The sequence below is a fragment of the Ochotona princeps genome, chromosome 1 (assembly GCF_030435755.1).
Source record: "Ochotona princeps isolate mOchPri1 chromosome 1, mOchPri1.hap1, whole genome shotgun sequence".
Classification (NCBI taxonomy): domain Eukaryota; kingdom Metazoa; phylum Chordata; class Mammalia; order Lagomorpha; family Ochotonidae; genus Ochotona; species Ochotona princeps.
Window position 1 is genome coordinate 116,854,362 of NC_080832.1, and position 23,793 is coordinate 116,878,154.

Genomic DNA, 23,793 nt, shown 5'->3' on the forward strand with positions numbered 1-23,793 from the left:
CCTGGTTCATAACACCTACCAGAACAGGAAAGAACTGGATCTGGGGGCAGATTCTGTAAGGGACTTGTGGGTTTGCACCTGTGGGACTGTAATACCAGTTTACGTGAATAGCTGTGGGTAGTGATTGGTTGAGCCAGGCTGAATTGTGGAACTCACAAGGTGTGGGAGCCGGTGCCGGGAGGAGGCTGGGCTGAGCCAGTCTGCAGCATGTCCTAGACATGCAAAGGTCAGGACTGATCATGGTCTGGGCAGATCATGCTAAGCAGGGCTGAGCAGCACTTCCTGGCCTGCACAAGATCTGAGGCAGGAAGTGGGCCTAGTAGGGGAATTTTGAGGAACTCCACTGCTGGGCTGAAGCTCCGAATTGTGAGCATGAGAGCCAAGGCTGGAGGTGGACTAAGCCGGGCAGTGCTGCAGCACCCACTGGCATGTGGGTGGGCTGGGTCTGGGGGTGAGCAGGACCTGGCTGCTGGGATGCAGCACCTGCTGGCACTTCCAAGAGCCAGAAAGGGTGCTAGACAGTTTGGGCTACAATGCAGCATCTGTTGGTTGACATGAGAGCTGGGTCTGGGAGTGGTCCAGGATGGATAGGCTGTAGTACCAATCAAGCAGACCTGGAATGGTGAGTTTGACCTATAGAGGCATGGGTACTCAACCCTCCCAGCAGTGTGGTGGCTGCTGGGGAGACCCAGGCTGGGCATTGCGGCCACCAACATTGTTGGGCAAAGCCCATGCGCCGCCTGGCAATGTACTTTGAAATCTTGGGGGTGTGGGTTTACAGGGAATCTGAGAGATGGCACAGGTGTGGATTAATAAAGACCTTATGGTCAGGTCCAGGTAAGGAATGAGTTCTCTAGAACTTCCATGGACAAGGCCACTCTATTTAAAGGGCTAAAACATGGAACCTACCAGGCAGCATGAGAAGTGGGAACAGGTTCTGTGAGGCTAAGCCATGAAGTTGACAAATACGTGAGTAAATCAGGTCTGAGAGTAGAATGTGTAGGGGAGTATGTGGGCTCATTCATGTTGAACAGAAATTTCTTGGCATGCGCAAGAACTGTGGCTGGAAATAGGCCTGGTTGGGTGCTCCGGCCAGCAGAGTCAGTAATGTGGACAGGGAGAGGGTCTGGGGATGAAGCACCGACAGGAGACCAGTGATGGTAGAAGTCTTTCCAAAGTCTCTATTGCTCCTTCACCTCTCCTTATATACTCTTCCCCCAGTCCTAATTTAACCAGGATATTGGACACAGATGAGTCTAATTAGTCTAGGTGATTTTAGCCACAAGCCCAGATACTGTTCCTGCCCTGGCCAACCAGCATTAAGCAACTCCTTAGCCCACAACAATTGGGAAGCTAAGGGAACACCCTGGCTGGGCTGTAATTCCCACCGGTGAATGTAATTGGTAGATTTTGTGCAGTGTGCTGGGCTGCACATGGCTACAATCTCCCTCGGCATGGGTGTGACCTGGGTCTGGGGAGGTTCTGGCTGGGCTACATTCAAGCACCCACTGATACTCGTGAGAGTCAGGGTGGGTGTAGAACAGGCTGGGCTATATCTCAGCTTCTGCTGAACCATGTGAGAGCTGTGTCTTGGTACGGACCAGTGTAGATGGGCTGCAGCAACCAATAGTAAGAACTGGAAAGGGTATGGGCCGATTGGGCAAGGACACTGTTTCTGCCAGGAAGAACAGGTGGACAGTCAACCTGGGCCAGAGACTCACCAGTATGTGCAAGATCTGCCACTGGGAGGAGACTGGATAGAGGAGCTTGGTGAACTATTTTGTCAGGATGCAATCCCTGCTGGTAAGTGCAAGAACCAAGGCAAGGAGCAGTCCAAACCCAACCAGGTTACACTACCTGCCAACATACATGTGGGTCAGGCTAGAGGTTGGGCCAGGCCAGGCCAGTTCATAACAACAACTGGCAGAGCCTAGAACCAAGACAATGTGCAGGGAGGCCAGGTCCAGCCACAAGGCCAGCCAGTTTATACTCAAGGCAGGACTGGAAGTTTACTGGGAAAGGCTAGGCTAAAGCACCAACCAGCACAAGCTGGACCTGGGGATAGATTGGATCGAACTATGTTGAGGTATCCATTGGTGGATACCAAGGAAGGATGAGTCATGTCAGTCTGGAGGCAGTGGGTGTTCAGTCCCTGAGTCGCAGGGGTTGGGGATCCAGAGAAACCTGGGTCTCCTGATCTAGATCGTTGGGCCTGGCCTATGTGGTGGAGGCCAGCTCCATGGTCCCCAGGGGTGGGGATTTAGGTGGGACCTGGGTCTCCAGTGGGTCCTTTTCCTTGGTTTGCCTACACGGAGGGTGCTGGATTCCCTGAGCCCCTGGGGCAGGGGACATAGAGGGTCATGGTTCTCCAGGTCCGGGTTGTTAGGTTTGTCTGTATTGTGGGGCTCGGGTCCATTAATCTTGGCGCTGTGGGTCTGGGGTCCAGCAGGTTCCGGGCTGCATGGTCCAGGGCCATGGGGTCACCTGCAAGGTTGTTGCTTGATCTGTGAGTCCCAGGGGTGGGGGTCTGGCATGGCCCAGGTTGCCTGGCTCAGGTCCATGAGTCCACCTAGGAGAACTGGTCCTCCTCAATATAGAGGATGGAGTGCTGAATGGCAGACCATGGTGCACATGGAAGACACTGTAGCTCATTGGGGCCTGCAGAGGACATCTGGTATCAGAGCAGAGAATGGAGAACAGAGCATATGGACAGCTATCCCAGTCAAACGATGACAGCAAATATCTGGGTGATTGGAGACTATAAGGTCGATGGTGTCAGCCAATGGACAGTGGAAGTGATTCCTCATCCATAAATCGGCAAGATCAACAGTATTTTGATACTATTGCATCCACCTGGGCAGAACCTTTGGAACATGTGCTATTGTGACTCTGTGTTGATACCAGGTGGCCCTTCCCCATCTTCAGGTACTAGGATGTTTGGGAGGCCAGGTATGGCCTATCCCCTATATCTCCCATCCCACCAGAAATGGGAAGAAATAGAAAACTTGGAAACAATGATCACACCCACTTCTCCCTAACCCTAGATCCTTCCCACCCTGATCAACTATGTAAACATTGTCTACAAATAAAAAAAGATAAAATAAAATTTATAAAGACACTGTGTTAAGAAATACTCACCTTCTAGTAAAAAAGAATCTTTGTACCTTCAAACATTTGGAATAAGTTGATTATTATTTTTTTCTTTCAGAAACATAGATATGGAAAAAATTGCAACAACTATAATCTAATCTTATTCTATTCTACTTTATTTTTATGGGCAGGAACTATTGTGGATAATTACTTTCATTAAAATAGTATATTTTCATTGATCTTTAGAAAAAAAGAAAAGATACCCCAGCCTTATGTGTCCTATTTTCCAACCAAAGATAAATAAATATTGGTCCCTGTCTTATAAGGCCATAATGGTGGATTTGCATTGTAAGAAGGGACAGGTGAGCAGACAGAATGGAAACCTAACAACAACTGATGAAGATAGGAAATCACAGCATCTTCCTTGTTGCTAACCCTACAATCCGAACTTTGGGAAAGACTGGGGGAAAACACAGAAAATAACCTTCTGGTAAACAGTCCCAGAAGCAGGGCAAGAGTATGGCAGGTCTGAAAATGCATCTTTTGATCCACGGAGCCTTGCCCTGTGTGGGGTCTGATGGATCCTTCTAAGCATGTGAGATAAAAAGTGAGGGAGACCTCTTGCTCAGGAATCAGCTGGTCTCCTCATTTCTTCACACTGTAGGGGCAGAACAAAGACACAGACACTTTCAGATGCTGATGGCAGGAAGAATCCAGGGAGCTCCTGAAGTCACAGTGGTGGCATCCTGAGCAAACCTTTTCTTGCTGAGTCCCATAGAGGCAGCTGTCACACTAAAGAAAAATAGAATCATGAGCAAATTCAGATGGTTCTCTAAAATGGTGACCTGAGCATCCCACTGTACAGAATGTCCAGATCCAGGGAATCACTTTAACCCAGTCTTGTTTTCTTGGTTTCACTGCCCTCTCCCACTGAGACCCGCCTGGTCCCACCTGTATTAGCTGAGAGAGACACATCAAAGTCCTGGGCACTGTCACTGCCTATGGTGGGACAAACAATCACCAGAGAGATTAGAGGAATTACAGGGTTGGGTGAGCTCTCCCATGGGCTGTGTCCACACGGTCCCAGGGTGTTAGGGATCACCCCCTCCCTTCTTATTTGTAGCCTGAGTGTAGCTCCCTGCTTCTCTACCTGTTGGAAGGAAATACCCTGTGAGAGATCAGTGAGGAACAAGGGCTGTGACACTCTAAAGACCTTGTTAAGACCCAGGGAGGTTTCTTACAGGCCTGTGCCTCTAGACCTAGGCCAAGATGAAGACACCCAAGGAAAGCAGGTGTACGGGGAGCAGGCCAACTTTCCTTCTGGTGGTGTGTTTTTAGGTGGGACCTTCGGCTGATGGGATTCAGGTCCCAGTCACTATGGTCACCAGAGTGGTAACTTAGCCCTTTCTTTTTTAAATAATTAAAAATATATTTTTTATATTTACATAGATGAGATTGATTCATCCTGTATGAATCTCCAATTAGGGTGGGAAAGGTCGAAGTATGATGGAAGTTAGGTGAGACAAATCCTTCAATTTTTTATTCTCATTTTACTCAGGGAGGCAGGAATGAAGAGAGCCACTCCTTTTTTTTTTTTTTTTTTAGCTTGTCAGCATGTAAACTTGTATTATTAGGTCAAGCTAAATCCAAGACAGTAGACATTTGAAGATGTTTGCTTTTAACTAGCTTGCTTGCAATCTTTTTAAGATTTTTTGGCTTATGTCTCTAAATCTCATAACTAAATCCAAGAATTCTCAGCCCCACAGGCTGTTATATTAAACATCATCCTAATTCATGAATTTATTTGCTATCTAGAGTATTACAGTACTCTGAAAACTGTTCCCACTGCCAGTCTTATTAAAGTATTAGGTAATCATTTGCATGTTCTCCATAGTAGTTAAGCGAAAAATAAATTTGTATTGTTTTATCTGCCTTAATTTCTTTTTATCATTTCCGACTCAAAGCAGTGGTTGTCAAATTGTGTGTTGCAGTTCCCATTACATCCCCCAGATGATCTCAAGGAATGTATTATGAAAGAGCGTGTCAAACAGATATGGCTCCACCGTCCTCAAAGTTCTCTTACCCCTTCTTAGAGTTGAGCAGTTTCTGTGACCTGTTTTTTTGTTTACATTTTATTATTATTGCTATCATTTTATGATACAACTCCATATTTCCTTATCCCCTCCACAATTCCCTCCCCCACCACCTAGTTCCTCTATATCATTACTAACATATAGTTCTTCATACTCAGTCATATGTCCATCATTGCGGGCATGGACAATGGCAGAGAGTCCAGAATTCTATTGTCAAGATAAAGTAAACAGTTTCATTGTAAGTCCATCTTTGTCTGGAAGCAGAAATGCATACTACACTGCATCCTCACATCTGGATGTTAGTCTCCATTTCACAGTACATCCCCTTAAATGAAAAGTCATGACACAAAATCAACAATAGGAAGAAAAATAGAAATTTACAATGCCCTGAAGTTAAATGACATGTTGCTAGATATGACAGTCTCCATGATACAGCTACTATACATCTCCTTAAATGAAGAGCCACAAAACAAAATCAACATCCAGGAGAAAAAAGAAATTAACAACACCAAGTTTTAAATAGCATGCTATTAAATGACTAATTGTAGCTGAAGAAATGAAAATCATGAACCTTCTTGAAGAAAATGATGCCACTGCATGATCTACAAGTCATTGAATGATTTAGTCAGAAGAAAGTGTTTTGAAGAGATGAAACTAGCATAAAACAACAAAACCCATGTGATGTAATTTCTGCTGATCTTTGTTGAAGTGTGTCCCCTCCAGACAATAAACAGATGGGTTTTGTTTTTTAATCCAGTCGACTAATCTATGATGTTTGATTGAGCTTAAGCCATTTACATTCAGAGTTTAACATACATGGGTATTATTTTGGTCCTGTCATTTTAGGAATGGGTTGTTCATTGGTTTAGTCTTCTGTTGTCATTTTACTGGGATGTTCTTCCCATTTGCCTTTGGTTTTGGTAGGTGCTATTCCTCTTCTCTGTCAAGAGAACATCTTGAAGTATCATTTGTAGGGCAGATTTGAAAGAGGCAAATTCTTTTAGCTTTTCTTTACTGTGGAAGAATTTCATTTTCAAAGATGAAAGAAAGCTTTGCTGGATATGTTATCCTAGGCCGACAATTTTTTTCTCTTTTAGAATCTGGAATATGTCACTCCATTCTCTTCTTGCCTGTAGAGTTTCCTGTGAGCTTAATTGGCATTCCTTTATATGTCAGTTCATTATTTTCACGTGCCATTTAAGGATCTTTTCTTTATGTTCAGTTGAAGAGAGCTTGATTATCATATGTCGTGGTAAAGATCTCTTTTGATCAAGCCTGTTGGGAACTCTGTGCCCCTCCTGGATCTTGTTTCCCAATTCTTTCTCCAGATTAGGAAATTTTCCTTTATTATTTCATTAAATACATTTGGAAACTCAGCTTCTCTTTCTGCACCTTCTGGGCCTCCCATAACTCTTATATTTGGCCTCTTAATAGTGTCTTTCAATTCTTGAATACGTTTTTTGGCCTGATCCAGCTCTGCCTCCAGCTTTTTGTTTGCTTCCCCCTGGTGACAGAAAATATCTTCCAATTCTGAGATTCTTTCTTCTGCTTGCTTCATTCTATTTTGGAGACTCCCCGCTGTACTTTTCATTTGCTCTACTGTGTTCTTAATTTCTGACATATCAGCCTTGATTTGCTTTGTTGCTTCCTTAAATTCTTTGAACTCTTGCATGAGCTTCTCATTTTTGATCAGAAGCTTTAAAATGAGTCTTATGGATTCTGTGTGCCCCCATTTTCTCGATGTCTTTCTCAGTTAACTCTGAGGTTGGCATTGGGTTTTGCTCCTTTGCAGGGGAGTTTTCGGTAATATTAAGTGCCTTTGTTTCTTTCGCTCTTGATCATTGTACTTCTGGTTATCAGAGTCTTTTCCTTGGGGCAGGTTTCTAAGCTGTGCCACCCACAGGTCTACAATGCGATTTTACTTAATGCAGTTGGTACACAATTTTTGCTTGCAGCCACTTGTGCCACAACCTCCAGCAAGTTCCAGGTCTGGGTTCTTATGTCAGATTTCCACCATGGTCTCCACAGCCCCAGCTCTTGGCTCACCACTCTCCACCTTCTGTGATATTGTGCTGAGGCTACACCGTTGACTCTGCAACCTTTCTCCCACTTACGGTTGGAGCAGGTACCAGGATTAGAGAGACACCAGGTGTCCTGTATAGCTAGGTTGTAGGTGGCGCTGATCTTGTCAGAACCTGTTGGATGTTAGGTCTGGGTGCCACACGGACCTATTTTGACCGGTGCGATGCCACAGTTGGTATTTTCTTGTGGGACCAGTGCAATCCACTTACCTCAGCAAGTTCTTGCGAGCTCAGCACATGCGCAGTTCACTGTTGTCCCATGCAGTCCCAAAGCTATTGCCACAGTGTACAAAATGGCGCCTGATGTACCACCACTACAGTTCTTGATGTGCTGGCCGTCAGATCCAAGGACTATCCAGGCCTGCCCCGGGTAGAACCTGTAGAATGCCACGTCGTTGCAGTTCACTGAGTCAGAAATGTGCTCACTCCCAGCTCAGTGCATGCTCCGTCCTTTCCCTTGCCCTTTCCCTCTTACGCAAAATGGCGCCCAATTCAGCTCTAGGGAGCTTATTGGGCTATGAAATCCACTCTGTTCTCGTACTGCCTGACTGAGATCTGCTGCTCTGTCTCTGCTCCTGGTCAAATCAAACAGACCAGTAGGACGGACAAGTCTTTGGGTTCACCTCCTGAGCTCCCAGTGAAAGTCCCTTCTCACCTGGTTGCTGGCAGAGTTCTGGCTGCTGGTGGAGTTCAGATCACCATGCTGGAGTATCAGTCACTGCAACACCACACTGCTGTGCCCGCTGGTATCCTGTGTCTGTCAGTCTCCAGGTACCCATCTGCTGTTGTTCTGTCTCTTGCTATTTCCTGGAACATGTCCTCTCTGCTTCATCCTGGCTAAATATTTTTCCGTCTGTTTAAACGTGTCCTTACCCTATTCCACCATCTTGATTCTTGAGCCACTCGTTAACAAACTACATCAGCACCTGCAGAGTGTGGGGCAATCTTAGAGTCTTAGAGACTGACGTGATGGATGGTATTATCTGAGTGCTTTTGAGGGTTCTAAGGTATGAGGTTGAGAAAAACTTTCTAAGATCTACTGTTTGACCAATTTCACCTTAGTACATCTGTAGGCTTATTGGGCAGGGAGCTGGATGGGAAGTGCAGCTGCTGGGATTAGAACCTGCGTCCATATGGGATCCCGGGGCTTTCAAGGCGAGGACTTTAGCCGCTAGGCCACGCCGCCAGTCCTATATACAGCTGACTTTGAATTGAACTCCCTGCCCTTCTCAGCACATTGTTAAGAATCCTGCCCAGCACAGCAGCCTGGAGACAGTCAGAGGTCAGCAGGAAGATGTGGCTCAGAATTGGGTGCCTCTGGTTCCCACCTTGTGAGCCTGGAAGATCCTGAGTGAAACTGAGTCGTCTGCACCCAGGTCTCTGTCAGAGTGGCCCCTCACCGTGTGGGGTCCAAAGCCCAGGTGTGCTCCCATGACTGTCCTTCAGGGGAGGCTGAGGCTCAGGAGGGAGACCAGTCCCCCTCCTGCTGCCAGAGTGTGTGCCATGGGGGTGGTGCTGTCAGCACTCACCGGAGCCACACTCTGATCCCCTGCTCACTGCAGACTGTCGAGCCTCCTAGTGACCATGGGATCCCCTCTGCACGTCTGAAGTTCCAGGTTTTTACCGTGAACTCAATCACACAGCTGCTTGGGCTGTGGCTTTGGTACCTGGACTTAGCTGTGCAGGTCCGGGGCTTGGTCCTATGCACACTCTCATCACAGCCTCTCACTCCTTGGGTGTCCCATCTTCTCTGCTGACTATAAATGTGGTCCATGTGGAGTCACCTCCCCAGTGTGTCTCCCACAGACATTTCCCTTTAGCCCTTAACTCGTGGTCAAAGCCAGCCCCAGAGTGTCACTCAATTCTCACTGACATCCTGGCTCCTACCATTCCTGCACTGAAAGCCTGGGTGGCCCATTCTGGGATCTACTCTTCCAGGTTACGCTTCTCCTACAGTGATGCCTCCCCCCCACTTGCACAGCCTGAAGCCCTGGGTGTCTTCCTAGCCTCCTCCTCTTTCCCTGGATGCTGTCCACAGGAAGTGCTGTGCATCAGAAGTGCTGCAGGAGGATCCAGAACCTCATCTCTCCCACTCTGCCCACACCCACCACAATAACTGGCATCCCTGCCAGGACACAGCAGGAGCCCCTAGTGTGGGGAGCGGCCAACCCCACATAGATTAGGGGCTTCAAGATGGCGGCTGGCCGAGTACCGGGAGGCCGGACTTGTTCCCACTACTGTGTCGCGGCTAGCTGAGCCGGCATAGTAGGCACGGCGAATGTCCGAGCGAAAAGCACCGACACACGGAGACCATGATGGTGTTACCAGTGCTGGGAGCGGTCTCTCTCTCGCCGTCTCTCCTCAAGCCTCTTTATTACCATATTATCTCCTCTTTCCCCCAAGCCCATCAACAGGACAATAGGACACCAATGAGTCTGCAAAGGCTAGGTGCTACTGCCTTAGGCCCGATTCCTGAGTGCTTAGCTTAAGGAATGTAAATCAACTCCTTAGCCCACAACATATTCCCCCTTCTGTATTAAAGCAGACTTGAATGCGCCTGTCTTAGGTTGTGGACTCTCAGGTTATCAGCCTTACCCGTCATCGGGAACCTCCGTAGCATGACGGAGACCCTGTCCTAGGTTGGTCAGTTCCCGGTCCATCTCACCCGTCACTGGCTGCCATTCAATGCCTTGTCTGCTGCAGCTGCTCAAACCATACTTGGGGAAGCTGGTAACCCTGTTCCAAGGCCAGGAGTGAATATCAGCTCAGTAGCAAAGAGCAAACAGCAATTCCCGGGCTTGGGAAAACAAAGCACTTCACAGGTGAAACATACATAAAAGGCACAATGGGAGGCAAGAGGCCATGATCTTAAGAGTAACTTAGCTCAGTAGCAATGAGCAGACAGCATTTCCCAGGCTTAGGAAAACAATTTGCACTTGCACAGATGATAAAACAGAAATGCATACAATACAACAGAAAGGCATATGATGGGGTACAGGAGGCCTAGACCAAATCTAACAGCATTTGCTATTTTCTTTTTCAAACAAATCAACCCACAGTCCAGCATAGTCCAGTATGCCCACCCGCTCATGTTCATCAGTAAAGTCCTGTTGTTCCATAACTCTGGCAGTCTGTTCTGCAACCTTGTTCACAGTCACCATGGTAGCTGGTGGTAGTGGCTGTTGACGTACTGGCTATGATGGTCGCCGTTATGCCAAAGTCTCTTTTATTCTTATCAGGCCAACATAGGCCTCTCCGTCAGTCCCAACAGGCACAGGCGGGATTCAGGGCAGCTGCAGGATAACAGCAGAATCGCAATTGCCATTCCAGCATGCTGTCAGGGTGCACTGGAACTTGGTGTCATTCCTTTCAGAGGCATCTCCTGTACTTAAGAGAGAAGCATAAGGATAACACAAGCAAACACAAGCTTCAAATTCAAGAGCTAAGGTTCACTCACAAGAGCGAGTCCTCAGGTTCAGAGGAAAGAAGAAACTAATCCTCTGCCATAGTGGCAGGAGGAAAAACAAGAGAGAAAAACCCGTAAAGTTTCCTCTCAAAGCTGTTTCTCCAAAAACAAAGAAAATTGCTGGTATCCATGGTACCTGGCCTAGGGACAAAAGGCCAGAAAGGTGTCACTGGCCAACTTCCTAGGTCCCTTTCAAATGATAAAGAGGCCAGGCTGAAGCCCTCCTCCTTGGCAAAGCCTGGAGAAGTGGGCTGAGGCTTCAGGTGGGGAATAGAAATGCAAATGTCACCCTTGTCTGTTGGGGAAGTAAGTACTTGTTAAGATAAGCATTTGTCCTGGGAGAGACATGCTCAGGTGAATCCAAGACAAGGTGGGGAAAATATAAACAAAACAAAAGGAGTTTCAAATCAAAGCACGGATGGGTAATAGCAAGGCTCAATACTTCCTCCCCCATCCCACATGCCTCTCAGAGAACAAAGTCCAAAGCCACCGATAAACTTCGGCTTTGCCATCAGTCAGGGAATACGCTGCAGAACAGCGACAAAATACTGATATACTTATGTTAAATATAAAAGCCTAATATACTTGCTTGTCCCGTCGATCTTCCGACTCAAATGCCATCATCTTGTCCAGTATCCGAGCTCTCATAAGACTCTGCAGCAGAAGCTTGCTGGACAAGCCTCTCAGGAATCCACCTCGGACCATTTTCATTTTCTGGGAAAACACAAACTGATCCTCGCCCCCAAATGAGGACGGGATCTGGGCCTAGCCACTTACCAGTCAAGGGGTCCTTCTTATGTTCCACGGAGATTGGTTGAGAAATTCCTTGCAGCTTTCTTCCTATACCTTTTCCAGGAATGTAGCCGTACCTCTCCATCTGCTGCATAGCTAATTCCTGACCAGATACTAATACTGCCCCCATTTGTTGCAAAACATCTCTCCCCCACAAATTAACTGGCAGACCTGGTACTACATAGGGAGTAACATGGCCACCATTTCCTTCCTTATCCCTCCAGGCTAGAGGCCTGGAGCTAGCAAGGGGGCTTTGGGTAATCCCCAATCCTTGCAAAGTGGTCATGGTGGGTGTAACAGGCCAACCTGGGGGCCAATATTTATGTGAAATAAGAGTGGTGACAGCACCAGTGTCTAAAAGCCCAGTAAATTTCTTTCCTTCTATACTCAACTCCAAAGTAGGGCGGCTTGCCATATCAGCGACCCAATAAACAGAGGCTTCACTGCTGGAACCAAACCCTGCTTTCTTCTGTCCAAGCCTGCAAGCATTATCTGACTTCACTGTGGGGAGCAGCACTAACTGTGCTATTCGTGCCCCTTGGGGCAAAACTGCAACTCCAGCATGAACACTGGCTAAAACTTTAATTTCCCCTGTATAGTCTGCATCAATCACTCCTGGGGTAATATGAACTCCTTTCAAGGCCGTGCTGCTACATCCCAGCAGAAGCCCTACAGTGTCAGGGGGTAGTGGCCCATAAATTCCTGTAGGAATAGCCTGTACCCCCATTTGGGGTGTCAATACTATGTAGGAGGTGGTATGGAGGTCCCATCCTCCACTGCCTGGGCTCCCTCGGACAAGGTCATGAATGGCCTTTGTCCCTGAGGAATAAACTGAATCGCTGCCCCGTACATTGGTGCTTGCGGGGCCCGGAGCTGGCCCCTGCTCCCGTTTCCTGGCACAGATGGCTGCCTGGAGATGTCTGTCTTGGACCTGCATTCATTTGCCCAATGTTTTCCACGTTGGCATCGAGGGCAAACTCCTGGGGACTGCCTGTCCATATTAGCAGCCTGTGCACAACCTTGGAGTGGGCAGTTCCGGCGGATATGCCCTAGCCGGCCACATTTATAACATCCTTGTTTTGGGCGAGCTCCTGAGCCCACAGTTGTGCCACCACGCAATGCCTCTGCAATGGCTGCACCCATATTCTGTCCTTTCCCAATGTCCTTACAAAGTTTAAGATACGTGTTAAGGGGCTCACGCTTCCAAGGTCTAATTGCTTCCTGACACCATTTGTTGGCATTTTCATATGCTAGTTGCTTTACAAAAGGCATGGCTTGATCTGCATCGCCAAATACCCTATCTGCAGTTACCAGTAGGCGATCTACAAATGCCTGGTAAGGCTCATCCGGGCCTTGGACAATTTTAGAGAGATGTAAATGTAGTGAGCCCTTTGGTGATAAAGACTTCCAGGCCCTCACTGCAGCAGCAGCGGTCTGTGCATAAACTCCTGGGTCATAATTAATCTGATCCTGTACATTAGCAAAATTCCCCTCTCCTGTCAACATATCATGATTTCTCTCAGGAAAGCCTGCCTGAGTATTTTGCCGTGCTGTGTCAAGGCAAAGCTCAACAAACTCAGATTTCCACATTAGAAAATCGCCCCCATCCAGAGTAGCCTTACAGAGCTGTTTCCAATCGGCCGGAGTCAAATTGTTAGGTGCTAAGGCTTCAACCATAGAAACAGTAAAGGGAGCCGATGGACCATACGTGGCAACAGCGTCCCTCAGACTCTTTATGTCCTTAAAGGACAGTGCCAGGTGCTGTCTAATTCTCTGCCCCTGCTGATTCTCTACCTCAACTACTGGGAAGGTAAAGCGCCTAGCAAGGGTAGCTGCCTCAGAGTCTCCCTGCTCCTGTGCTTGCTTTACTGCACGTTCCACAGCTGAAAGAGAAGTTGAAAGCGGGGGTCCAACACAAGCCCCAACTGTGCATCCACTCTGTTCCTGCCTCAACTGAAGGGAGAGGCGCTGAAGTTGCTCTTGTAAACCTTTTACAACTGTGCTCAGACATGATGGCGCCAATGGCTCAGGCGGCGCAGAGAGCTCTGTGCCTGTCCAAGAGGGATGTTTGTTTGGCACACGCTCTACAGGTGGAGGATCCTCAGCAAACTCACTTCCATCCTTTTCCTCCTCAGCCTCCTCAGAAGAGGACCACGAATCTCCTTTGCGCACTTTCTCCAGACTTTGTCTTGTCTGGGGTTCCTTCTCCTTATTTACCCTGGTTTGCAGCTCTCTCCTACTTTTAACGGACAATTTCTTACGGCGGGCTTCCACCACTCCTTGACGGGATGACCAAGCAATATTTAGCAAGCGCCAGAGAAAAAAGATGACTACAATGAAAGCAAACCATGGGAATACGTCGCAGACAGTTTCAAAAAAACTCTGCGAGGCCTTAAGCTTAGTGTCGGTGCCTAGTGACTGGAGCAGATCTCGGATTCCCTTAATTACCTGCATTTTAGAGAGTTCTTGCCCCATGATAAATTTTACTTATGCCCCTGTAAAAATTATAAAACCTGCCTCTAGACTTCCGGGGTCCCTCAGATTGTCCCTCGTGCCCCAAGATGGGGAGAAGGTCTGGGGATGAAATTAATTATGCCCCTCTAGAGTTAAATCCTAAACTTGCCTCCGGATTTCCGGGGTCCCTCAGATTGTCCCTCGTGCCCCTGAATGGGGAGAAGGTCTGGGGATGAGATTAATTTGCCCCTCCAGAGTTCCAGGGGTCCCTCAGATTGTCCCTCGTGCCCTAGCACAGGGAGAGGGTCTGGGGATTAAATCAGTTATGCCCCTGCAGAGTTTCCAAATTCCGAATTCTTAATTCAAAATTCCTTAATTCCTAATTCCTTACTTTCATAGTTCCAGGGGTCCCTCGGACGTCCTTTGCGCTGTGCCATGCCCCACGTTGCGGCGCCATTTGTCGCGGCTAGCCGAGCCGGCATAGTAGGCACGGCGAATGTCCGAGCGAAAAGCACCGACACACGGAGACCATGATGGTGTTACCAGTGCTGGGAGCGGTCTCTCTCTCGCCGTCTCTCCTCAAGCCTCTTTATTACCATATTATCTCCTCTTTCCCCCAAGCCCATCAACAGGACAATAGGACGCCAATGAATCTGGAAAGGCTAGGTGCTACTGCCTTAGGCCCGGTTCCTGAGTGCTTAGCTTAAGGAATGTAAATCAACTCCTTAGCCCACAACACTACTGGGCAGGCAGGAAGTCATAAGGATAGGCTAATTCTCCCTCTCTGCGATTGCTGGCCTATCAGATAGCGCCCTGTGGACCACGTGCAGAAGTGATTGGTGGAAGAACTGTATTTAAGCAGCTCACTTTCAGCAATAAACCTTTTTTGGTTTAGCAAAGTCTTTTTGGTTCGTTACATTCTGGTGGCTCTTTACGTGGGGAATGGGGGGAATACAGAAACAGGAAGAATTGGGAAGAAAGGTGGTGGAAAACGGGAGGAAGGGTGGCGAAGAAGCGGGTAGGAAAGCTTAAACGGGGACAGGAGCAGCGGAGAAGAGGTTTTAAATGCAGCCTCTTTTGCCAGTTTTTCCCGGACCCCCAAGAATATTCCTCGTCATTTTAGTGTCGCTGCAGGGCGGCGACATTCTGGTGGCCCGTATAGGGAAACCTTCAGCCTTGGCGTTTTTAGTGTCGCTGCGGCGACAAGTAGAAAAGCGTACGGGGAAAGGAAAAAAATTTTATAGCCTGTGCTAGCATAGAAAAGCATATGGGGAAAAAGAAAAAACCTTCAGCCTACGCCAGCATAGGACAAGTGGCTGAGACAGAAACTTTTCAGCCTGCGCAAACGAGCGGCTGAGACAAATTTTTTGACCTGCGCTGGCATAGGAAAACCGGCAGAGGGTACCTACGTACAGGGTATCCCCAGCCTGTGCCAGCATAAGTGTATTTTATTTTTGCCTAGGCAGTTAAATACAGCCCAGAGAGGCGAGACATAGCCCAGAGAGGCGGGAATACAGCCCAGAGATGCAGAATATTGCCCAGAGAGGCAGAATTTGCCCGAAGGGGCAGGATTGCCCAGAGTGGCGGGGCGGCTCAACGGCACCTGAGTGACCAGTGGTGGCAGCGCCTCGAGCAGGCATCTTGGCCTGCGGAGCCGGCACCACTGCTTCTTCTAAATCTCCTTCCTCAGCTGCTCAGGGTTTTATAGGACGAAAGCACCATGGAGTTTTATGAGTCAATGTATTTTATTGTTTTTATTCCTTCAGTTGTTATTACAGTAACTTCCTCTTTTTCTTTCTTTTTTTTTTTTTAATGAGACACTGTATGAGGAAGTTCTTGCTAAACAGAAGACAGAACAAAAGTGAGATTTTAAATTATCTGATGCTTTGGCTGTAGAAGATGAGCAAGTTGTATCTGCTCCACTGAATGTGGTTGAAACTTCTAGTGTTAGGGAGGATTATCTATCGGAAAGTGGAAGTCGAGCCTCCCAAGTAGATTCTGACTCCGAGGAAGGAAATGATAGTGAAAAGGAATTTACAGGGGAGGAGCTAGTACGGCACTCTTTGAAGCCAGGAATAGTGCCGTGTACCCCCCCCACCCGCTTATAACCCCATTGGATCATGCTGCCATGGGCATGTGCCTGCAGTGCCAATGCCCCGCGGGGATGGAAGGAAACTATGTCTTCCTCCTCTGTGTTTCCAGTCCTAGAGGACCAAAATCAACAGATATTATCAGCCTATAGATTTTATGAATTTGGCTCGTGCCACCCTTTCTGGTGGCCAATATTTAAATTGGAAAGTGGCATACCAAGAGTTTTGTTCAGACACTGCTGCAAATAAGTATCTTCAAATAAGTGCTACTGTCACTAAGGCATGGAAAATGCTTACAGGCACTGGGGATCTACGGGGACGCCTCTCCAAGGTTATTCAGGGAGCCAATGAGCCTTATGCTGATTTTGTAGCTAGACTTATTCAAACTGGGGAATGGGGGGAATACAGAAACAGGAAGAATTGGGAAGAAGGGTGGTGGAAAATGGGAGGAAGGGTGGCAAAGAAGTGGGTAGGAAAGCTTAGACAGACGGGGACAGGAGCAGCAGAGAATTTTTTTTTTTTAAAGATTTAATATTATTGGAAAGCCGGATATACGAGAGGAGGAGAGACAGGGAGGAAGATCTTCCATCTGATGATTCACTCCCCAAGTGAGCGGCAACGGGCCGGTGCTGCGCCGATCCGAAGCCGGGAACCAGGAACCTCTTCCGGGTCTCCCATGCGGGTGCAGGGTCCCAAAGCTTTGGGCCGTCCTGGACTGCTTTCCCAGGCCACAAGCAGGGAGTTGGATGGGAACTGGAGCTGCTGGGATTAGAACCTGTGCCCATATGGGATCCCGGGGTGTTCAAGGTGAGGACTTTAGCCGCTAGGCCATGGTGCCGGGCCCCAAGAGAGGTTTTAAAACGCAGTCACTTTTGCCAGTTTTTCCTGGCCCTCCAAGAATATTCCTCATCATTTTAGTGTCGCTGCAGGGCGGCGACACCCTAGAACTTTGTCTCCAGCCTCTCAGTCTCTCAGTCCCATCCTCACGCAGCAGCCAGGGTGGTCCCTGGACAGGAGAAGGTGCACACGTCCCTCCTCTGCTCGGAGCTATCTTGTGACTCCCAACTCACTCAGAGCCAAGGCTGAGCCTTCCAGTGAGCATGTGTCCTGCTTCACGGTGCTTCATTCATTGTGCACCCGACCCTGATGGCTCCCTGCTCTGTGTGCAGCCTAGCTCCTGCCCAGGGCATTTGCACTGCCTATTCCCTGCCTGCACAGCACCTTTCCAGACACCTTGGTTGACGACTCATTTTGTCCTTCCAACCTTCCTCAGGGTCACCTCCTCAGGGCAGTGCACGCTGACCATGATGGTGAGACAGCCAGCATTCCTGGCTCCCATACCCACTCTGGACCATCTTGCCCAGCACTGGATCTGACCCACAGCAGGATGACCTGAGTGATGATCATGTTGCACCTGCGCCTTCCAGACCCTGTGTTTCATGAGTGGAGCCTGAGACAGAGGCTGCCTGTGGCCACTGCAGAGTGACATCCTCTCCCACTGGTGTCCATATGGCCTCTGCTTTCTCACAAGTATCATCTACCCTCCTGCCTCCCTCCCTCCCACACTGCCTCCTGCACACACAGACCTGAAGGTCACCAGAGCTCACACACAGGAAGAGCAGGTGCAATTAGTCAGCCGACAACACTAAGGAACAAAATGAACACAGGAAGACAGGAGCCAAGGGTTGAACCCAAGTGTGAGCTTTGACTGTCTTGGCACCATGCAGCCTCCACTGCCTCAAGTCCCTGAGACAAGGCAAGCATCACTATGGCTGAGTCCTGTGATGGCAGGTGTTGATGAGCACATCTTACCAGACAGACCAGGACACTGGGGCAGCTGAGCCAAGTTGGCAGTGACCACGACAAAGGCTGATGGGCCGGGACCACCTGATCACAGCCCTGCCCTCATGCAGGGCCTCCCAGACTTTCCTGTCCCTTCCTGAAACAGATTCATCACAGGAAACATGGATTCTGGAAAGTTCTTGGTACTTCTTTTTAGTTTCTCTGTCCTATTTTTGGAATTTTCTTTAAATTTTCTCACAACCCCTCCTGATTGGAATTGGAAAAAATGATTGCTGTTCAGATTTGCACAGGGAAGGATGAAGCTGCAGCAGGTGCACCTGTTTTGAGACAGGGATAGAGGTGCTTAGCTGGGCTGGGAGGACCAGGCTCCCACCTCACACTGTGCCCACAGGAACACACTCAGATGCCTTTGCAGGAAGGGAGGGCGGGGGTTTTTGAAGACACAAGGATGAGGACTTGAGCAAGGTTATATCCCTCAGTCCCAAACAAGGCAATTGCCTTACACTACAGAAACAAGGTGACAAATTCAGGTCACTATATAAGGGGAAAGGAACAGCTCAGCACACATGAATATGTGCAAATGCCGGCCCGGTTAAGGTCCTTGCTTTGAACATGCCAGGATCCCATATTGGCGCCGGTTCTAATCCCAACAGCCCCGCTTCCCATCCAGCTCCCTGCTTGTGGCCTGGGAAGGCGGTAGTGGACAGCCCAAACCTTTGGGATCCTGCACCCACGTGGGAGACCCGGAAACAAGTTTCTGGCTCCTGGCTTCGGATCAGCGCAGCACCAGCCGTTGTGGCCACTTGGGGAGTGAATGAATCATCGGATGGAGGATCTTCCTCTCTGTCTCTCCTTTTCTCTGTACATCTACCTTTTCAATAAAAAAATGTGCAAATGCAAGGAATCCCTTAACCCCTCTGTGTCCCCTCACCCTGCCAGCTCTCCCCTCCAGGCCCTCCAGGTCTCACCTTTCAAGCTGTGAGAGAGCAGTCAGAGCCCTGGGCACTGTTCCCACCTGGGAGAACCAATCAGGACTTGGTGAGAGCCCTGGGGGTGTGGCTGAGCAGGGCGCTACAGGGTGTGCAGGGCAGCTTCTCCATGGACATCTGACTGTTTCAAGGGTCTTGGGGATCCCCCACCCGCAAACACACCCCAGTGCTTACCTGGAGCCTTAGTGTAGCTCCCTTCTTCTCCACCTGTGAGAGAAAAGAACTAGTGAGAGGCAGGGAGAAGGCAGGAGCTGAGGTCTTGCTTATGGGGAGCCCAGGGGACTGGGTCATCTCAGAGAAGGTTCCAGAACTATGGCTACAGATTCAGGAAAGGGTCAGGAGGCGCCTTTCCTGGAGGTGTGTCCTCAGCTGGGGCCTCCCCCCTGACCTGGGGCTGCTGGAACTCAGGTCCCTGTGAACAGAGTCATCCCCGTGGAGTGTACATGGTGCACCTTCACTTGTGCTTCACACCAGAGCCAGTGTGAGCACCCAGGGCCCAGCTGGAGATGCAGGCGTCTGTGCTCTGTCTCATGGCAGGGGAACCTTCTTCCCAGAGGACAGGAGACTCAGACCCAGCCCTCACCCTGACCTACTTGAGCTCTTCTTCATCACAGCAGGGACCACAGCTCCAATGAGCACAGCTGCCAGGAGGACCAGGCCAGAGATGACTCCCCACATGGGCACCGTGGGCTGAGGAGGCTCTGAGAGGGGCTCTGACCCCAGGTCTCAGCCCTGCCTCTGTTGAAGGCTCTGCCCCTCCTGCCCTCCTTACCCCATCCTAGGGTGAGGGGCTCAAGCAACCCCTCGTGTTTCCCTCTGCTCCTCTCCAGAAGGCACCAGCACAGATGCCCACTTCTGGAAGGTTCCATCCCCTGAAGGCCTGGTCTCCACCAGCTCCATGTCCTGGGTCAGGTCCTCCCCATCTCGCTGCCAGGTGAGTGTGATGTCCTTGGGGTAGAAGCCCAGGGCCCAGCACCTGAGGGTGGCCTTCTGGTCAGAGACTGGGTGGTGAGTCACATGTGCTGTGGGTGGGTCTGAGGGAAGATTTGGACAATTCTTGCCTTTCATGTTTTTCATCAAGGGTCAAAGGGATTTAGCTTTGTTCTGAGTGGAAGCAGAGAGACTGAGAAACCTGGAGTGAATCCTCCCAGTGCATTGGCTTGTGGTTGGGGACAGGCCTGGTAGGGGTCACAGCTCAGAGGACCCAGTGGGAGTTCAGGGCACCAAGAGTATTCTTGTCAGAATCATTTATGCCTGCACACCCAGGTCCTTCTTCTACACTGAGGGAAGGGCAGGTCTCTGTCTCTCGACCCAAAACCCAGGAGGACATCCCTGCTGTGGCCATGAGGAGAGGTGGACACAGCCCTGGGTCTCACTTTCCTCCCCTCCTCCACAGCCTCAGCCCCAACCCTAGGGAGGGTGGGCAAGGGAAGCCCCTACCAGAACCACACACCTGTTCGCTGTAGTGTCTCCTTCCCCAACTCCAGGAATCTGGTTAACAACTCTAAGCACTCCCCCTCCAGGTAGGCCCTGAAGTCCTCTGCATCACCGTCAGCCTCCCACTTGCGCTTGCTGATCTGAGCTGCCGTGTCAGCCGCTGTCCAGGTGCGCAGGTCCTCATTCAGGACAATGTAGTCCTTGTTATTGCAGGCCCACTGCCAGTATCCGCGGAGGAGGCGTCCATCTGCCCCGACTTCGCAGCCATACATCTTCTGGAGGATGTGAGAGCCTGTCCCCAGTCCACTGTCAGCCCTGGCCATCCAACTCCGCCCCTGCCCTCACCTGCACCTCACTGAAACCGAAACCGAAACCTAAACCCGCTTGCGCCACAAGGGCTCCTCTGGGCCTCAGTCTCCAAGAGGGGGGAGCGGTCGGGTCACTCACCGGCCTTGCTCTGGTTGTAGTAGCCACGCAGGTTGTTCAGGTCCACAATGTTAATCTGCGTCTGCTGTTTACCCCTCTGTGTGTGCCTGTGCAAGTACACCTGCTCCACCTGCTGCATCCACAGCGCCCGAGGTTCTGCCCGCGGGTTCTCGGCGTCGCTGTCGAAGTGCACGAGCTGCGTGTCGTCCACGTAGCCCACAGCCATGAAATGGGGCTCCCCGAGGCCGGGCTGGGACACGCCGGTGAGAAAATACATCAGTGAGTGGGAGCCTGGGGGAGAGAGGGGATGGAGTGGTACGCTGGGGTCCAAGTTCGCTGGGGCAGCAGGGAAGGCAGGGTCCTTGGTGTTGCTAAACAGTAAAGGGTCAGTGGAGAAGGGACTGGGTGAGGCGATGGGGGATAGGTAGAAGTGGGGAGGTCTGCCGGCGCGGTGGAGAGGCAGCTCCCCGGGGTCCTGAGTCCCTTGGCGCGCTCCCCTCGCTCCTGCCCCGCAGAGCCCGTTTCCCTCCCGACCTGCACTCACCCGCCCGGGTCTCGGTCAGGGCCGTGGCCCCCGCGAGCAGCAGGAGGAGAGTCTGGGGCGCCGTGGATCCCATCCTGGACAACTGAAGAGACTTTTCTGGGAACCTCCACGCCCACTTTATATCCGGGTGGCGCTGATTGGTTCGACCCTACTTTTGCCGCCTACCTGCCCTGCCCATGGTGTGTGACATCAGGAACCCGGGAATTTGACTGAGGCTTCTGCTCAGACTGTCCCAGTGGAGCTGAGAGCCAGGGCTGCCCCATCTGAGGCTGGGCAGGGCAGGGCAGGCAGGGCTTCATTGTGGCTCCCTCTGGTGGCTGGCGGGTGGAAGAGGCCTAAGGTCCTTTCCTCAGGGCTGTGTGTGCCAAGGCAGATGGCTGTTCCAGAGCTGGTGCCAGGAGGAGGAAGGGAGAGAGGGAGAGATGGGGAGAGAGGAGGAGTGAGAGCTGCACAGGCTGACACTGACCAGGCCAGAGTCAGGAGCCTGAGCCTTCATCCAGCTCTCCCCCGTGGGTGACAGAGATCCAAGCACTTGGGCATCTTCCATTACTTTCTACGACACAGCAGGAAGCTAGACAAGAAATGGAGCAGTTTGGACCCAGAGCCGTGCCCATATGAGATGGGTGTTGTCAGCTCAACCTGCTACCCTACAGTGCGGGACCCTGTTTGCTTGTTTAGTGTCTACAATATAAAGGAGAACAGGAGATATCTGTCTCTCCATATGTGAATTCATTTAGCATAAATGTCTTTCAGCTCTATCCATTATGCTGCAAATTGTATTATTCATTTTTAAAAAAAATTTAAAGATTTATTTATTTTTATTACAAAGTCAGATATACAGAGAGGAGGAGAGACAGAGAGGAAGAACTTCCGCCCATCTACTGATTCACTCCCCAAGTGAGCACAACGGCCGGCGCTGTGTGGATCCGAAGCCGGGAACCAGGAACCCCCTCCAGGTCTCCCACGCAGGTGCAGAGTCCCAAAGCTTTGGGCCGTCCTCGACTTCTTTCCCAGGCCATAAGCAGGGAGCTGGAAGGCAAGTGGAGCTGCCAGGATCAGAACCGGCATCCATATGGGATCTCGGGGCGTTCAAGGCGAGGACTTTAGCCGCTAAGCCACGCCGCCGGGCCCATTTATTATTCATTTTGAGTAAGACCTCTTTATTTGAAAGACAGAGTTACAGACAGAGAGGAGTTGAGGCAGAAAGTAGGAGAGGAGGGTAGGAGAGATCCATTGTACATTTGCTTGAGAGCTGCAAAGAGCTTGCAAAGAGCTCTTGCAAAGAGCTGCAATGGCTAGAGCAGGGTAGGTCTGGTACTACGAGCCAGCAGCCTTTTCCAGGTCTCCCATATGAATGCAGCAGCCCAAGCACCTGGGTCATCTCCCACTGCCTTCCTAGGTGCAATAGCAGGGAGCTGGATCAGAAGCAGAGGATCCGGGACACCAAGCAGCACCTGGATAGGATACGAGCATCACAGGCGGAGGCTTTACCCACTGCACAAACTGGGCCCTTTTCTCTCACCTTTTGATAACCATCCATCAAGCTTCATGAATTGATAGATTATTGCTATTCTCGTCCCCACCTTCTCTCCTAATGACCATCAGGATCGCTCCGGAAACCCCTCAAAACAAACAAACAACCAAACAAACTAGAATACATAGAGAACAAGGAAAGCTTTGAAACAGACAGGAAACGGTCAGCGGGGATGCACTTATAACTCACTGGGTGGGACACAAAGATTAGTTACTCCTCACTGGGGTATTGAAGATTTCTCTGCACACCCCTCCTAAAACTGTTCACCTAAACTGTTGATATATGTCCTGTTAGAGTTATACAGTTAGACTACCCGAAAAACAGCCAGGTTCAGCAAAATCATGCTTCAATGCTATAAACTGCTAAATACTAAAATTAAAATAGACGTGAGACAGCTGAATAGTAATCTATAGCCACTTTAAGGTGTATAGAACCCGGCTGTATATAAACTAATAATTGAAATGTCAATGTAGAAGTCACAGGATGTGGTTCAGAACTTGCATTTTTTTCCTTTTTAGCATATTGGTTACTCAATTCCATGTCAACTAATTCCATAACGTTATAAATGGTTACTGATGTAATGTCGGGGCTTTTAATTGATCGGGATGATACTCTGCCAGCTCTGCCTTCAGATCAGAGATGGTCTCCTCAAGAAACCGCTGAACTTATCTGGATAATAAGACGCTGGACTTTATGCTTGGTAGATGATTGCAATGAAAGAATCTCAACTGAACTTGAACTGTGGTAATGCAACAAGGTGGAGGAATCCACCATGGGGGTGGGTTGGGGAGGGGTGGGGGGGGGAATCCCAGTGCCTATAAAACTGTGTCACATAATGCAATGTAATCAATAAAAAAATTCACACACACACACACAGAGATTATTGCTATTCCCCTCTTCCTCAGCTTGGTAGGTGATTTTGTCATTTCAGTATTAGAAATAAACCTTATAATGTGGACTCTGGATCTGTCACTGGACATCTCTGAGGTCTGGA

At 49.6% G+C, this 23,793-nt stretch overlaps 1 protein-coding gene and 1 pseudogene across 7 annotated transcripts in view; both read right to left on the reverse strand.

Annotated features, from left to right (window-relative positions):
* Positions 1-21,369, reverse strand: part of LOC101533943 (patr class I histocompatibility antigen, B-2 alpha chain-like) — a 32,235-nt pseudogene extending 10,866 nt beyond the window's left edge. Inside the window, exons 1-5 of the transcript XR_009245676.1 lie at positions 21,266-21,369; positions 20,743-21,012; positions 20,312-20,587; positions 19,631-19,892; positions 19,471-19,559 (exon numbers count right to left, since the gene is read on the reverse strand). The product of XR_009245676.1 is annotated as a patr class I histocompatibility antigen, B-2 alpha chain-like (transcript). The remainder of the gene's footprint in view (positions 1-19,470; positions 19,560-19,630; positions 19,893-20,311; positions 20,588-20,742; positions 21,013-21,265) is intronic.
* The window catches only part of LOC101523895 (patr class I histocompatibility antigen, A-2 alpha chain-like), a 426,293-nt gene that overhangs the window by 243,504 nt on the left and 158,996 nt on the right, over positions 1-23,793 (reverse strand). The gene's annotated exons all lie outside the window — the stretch shown is intronic.